Source organism: Ambystoma mexicanum, chromosome 12 (genome assembly GCF_040938575.1).
Source record: "Ambystoma mexicanum isolate Mex_15411 chromosome 12, UKY_AmexF1_1, whole genome shotgun sequence".
In the NCBI taxonomy this organism is placed as follows: Eukaryota; Metazoa; Chordata; class Amphibia; order Caudata; family Ambystomatidae; genus Ambystoma; species Ambystoma mexicanum.
Genome location: NC_090936.1, coordinates 708,551,307 through 708,554,197, shown reverse-complemented (window position 1 = coordinate 708,554,197; position 2,891 = coordinate 708,551,307). Strand labels below are relative to the sequence as shown.

The 2,891-nt window shown below is 39.1% G+C and overlaps 1 non-coding gene across 1 annotated transcript; it reads right to left on the bottom strand.

Moving 5' to 3' along the window:
- Positions 1 to 315: 315 nt before the first annotated feature.
- On the bottom strand, positions 316 to 388 carry TRNAF-GAA (transfer RNA phenylalanine (anticodon GAA)). Its single transcript has one exon. It is a non-coding gene; the product is annotated as a tRNA-Phe (tRNA).
- Positions 389 to 2,891: the final 2,503 nt, after the last annotated feature.

Sequence of the window (2,891 nt, the reverse complement as noted above, 5' to 3'; positions counted from 1 at the left end):
TTGTGTTTTGCCTGTTGAGGAAAAAAAGAAAGTGTGTGTTTGAAAATTGTATAATGTTTAGTCATGTATCATGCCTGGGTGTGTGTGTGATAAAAGTTGTGGAGTAAGAAGACTTACAGGTGTGATAGGCTTGGGTTAGTGAGTAAGGGAGTGGTGATGGTATAAGTAGGGACATTATGATGTTTTGAGGAAAACAGTGGTTGCTATAATGGTGTGATTTACTGCATAGGTTTGAGGGTTGAGTGGATGTAATGGGAACGGGTTGAAAAAGCATATCTGTGTGTGCTTTAGTTAGTGATTTGGAATGGGATGGCATGCCGAAACCCGGGATCGAACCAGGGACCTTTAGATCTTCAGTCTAACGGTATCCCAACTGAGCTATTTCAGCTGCTGGTTAATATTAGAAATGTACAGTGAATTTGAAATTAAAGATTGGGTGTCAAGGCACAACTACAGATGTATATGGAGATGTTAGTTTCAAAGTTGTTGCCTTGGAATTAGAATCTTATGTGCATAGGGGTATGGAATAATAAGGATGTACATTGTGGTGTAGAAGTTGTTGGGAGATAGCTGTGTTGTTAGGTAGAAGGAGTGGGCAGTGTTCTGAATGAAGAACAGTGTTTGGATGGGAAGTTATTTAATAGTTTTTTTTTACATACAATGAGTATGAGTGAAATACAATGTTGGTGAGTAGGACAGAATATTCAAGGCTAATATATGTAAAAGTACATTGTTACAATTAGAGCAGTGAACATGCTATAGTCATGTACTTATTTTGTAGGATGTGAATAGTGTTATTTCTTCAATAGCTGTTTTCTTCAATATTCTTTTTTCCTGTAATTGCAAAAGAAATTTAGTACATATATGTGGTAATGGTGAAGTACTTTTAGTAAGAGAGTTTGTTATTATTAATAAGGTAGTAGAAGTTGGTGGGAAAAAGAGTTAATAAATGTGGGTTATTGATGGTGTAGTAAAGTATGTTGTTAGAAAAATTGGACTATATGTCTTGTTATCAATGAGCTAGTCTGTAATTAAAGGTACCGGTAAAAAGTTACCAGCAGCTTTTCTGTACTAGCTTACCCGGTGTTTAGTGGTAGGGGCACTGTACTCCCGGCAGGTCTTACCTACTGGGAGTCGAGGCCGTTACCGGCAGGTTTTATACTGTGGCACCAGCATTGTTACTAATTGTGCCGGTACTTCATGGTTCACATTCCCATGGAGTCATATAGGACTATATGGGTATGGGATCTTAGAGTAGTGACGCTGATTGTGATATTTCGTTAGCATCAGGATGTCAAGTGGTGGTTACCGTAATACAAGGTTGATGGAAACATGCCGGCTATCAGTGGGTTTTTATTAGAAATCCTGTAATGAGGCACTATGAGTAGTATTGTTTGGGACATGATATGGTGTCGGGCAAAAATGGGTGTGTATAAAAGATGCATATCTAGGTTTTTTGTGCCAGTTATTTTAATAGGAGAAGGGCTGTGTTTGTGGTACAATGAATTTGAGATGTGTTACAGTGTTTTTAAAGAATAGGGTAACGGTGGCTTAGTGGCAATGCAATGGCAGATTGTAGTTGGAGCAGTGTTTGGTGTGTTATAGTAGTGGTTGGAGAAGAACATTAGTTTATATGTAAAGAGCAGTGTTGTATATAAGTACTTTGGTCCCGATTAATGGAATTGTTTGCACAGTGCAAAGTGATTTTGCACTGCTGAAAAGTGATTTTGCAATCCCTCATTCATGGAACTGTGAAAAGTGTATTTTTGCAGTGGGAAGTCTGCAAATTCATTTTTGCAGTATATAGTCCGTTTGCATTCAGGTTGTACTACAAAGGTACACTTTGCACAGTACCATGAATAAGGGATTTTGTTTACAGCATGGATTTACTTTTTAGTAGTAGAAAATGACTTTGCAGTGTGCAAACAATTTGATAAATCCAGCCGTTTGGCAGTATACACGTACGTACGTATTTGAGAGCAGGTGGATAATGGTGCACCTATAATGGATGTAATGAGAATGGTTGGAAAGTTTGATGTTGATAAAGAATACGGAATGGAAAATAGTGTGCATTTAAAATTCCTTATTTTTAGGAGGATTTTTCGGAAGGTTACAAAATGCATACGTGCATTTACAGCAGCACTGTGTGTTAGGGAGAATTTTCCAGAATGGCTGATTTCCCTTACCTACTGAGTCCCTCAGCAGCTTTGCTGGATTTCTATGATCTTTTTTTTTTACCTGGTAAGAGTATGAGGTTTTTTTCGCACTCTTACATGTGTTTTGCTGTGTTTTACATTTTTGTGTTCATAGACTGTGGAGCCTCACCTACTCCATAGGCATCATCGTTTACTGTGCGTCACATAGCACCTTTCTCCCAGAACTTGTAAAGTTGCCATTGACTTTATTAGTCTTATTAAATCCACAGACCCAGTATAAACTATCATTCATATGGTACTGGAAATGGTTAATAGTTATCTCTTTTTACCTGTTTCTCATGGAATATTCTTTTGTTCCGCTTTCTTTAAGGTTTGGCTGGTGGCAGTGGTATCTACCATTTTTTCCCTACCGCAGACTATGAGAACAGCCTTGGTACTGTTTCAGGCTAAGTTAGTAGCCTCAAACTTTAATCTGCTGGAACCCTTTTACTTTTATTTGGTTCCGGCTGGGTTTATTCGCCATTTCTTTTTGTAAAGGTCTTTCTCGTGTTTTACTCTGCAAGCCAAACCAGGTTTGGTTCCTTTGTTCGCCGTCCTTTGGCGGGCTTCTGCACAGAAGCCCTCCTTAGGTGCCTGAGAGTCTGGATGGACAGGATGTGAGGGAGGGCTTTTAGGCCCCCTGCACAGGGTCTCCTTGGAGACCCAAGTCGCACTCTTATTTGATTGGCTAGGTGA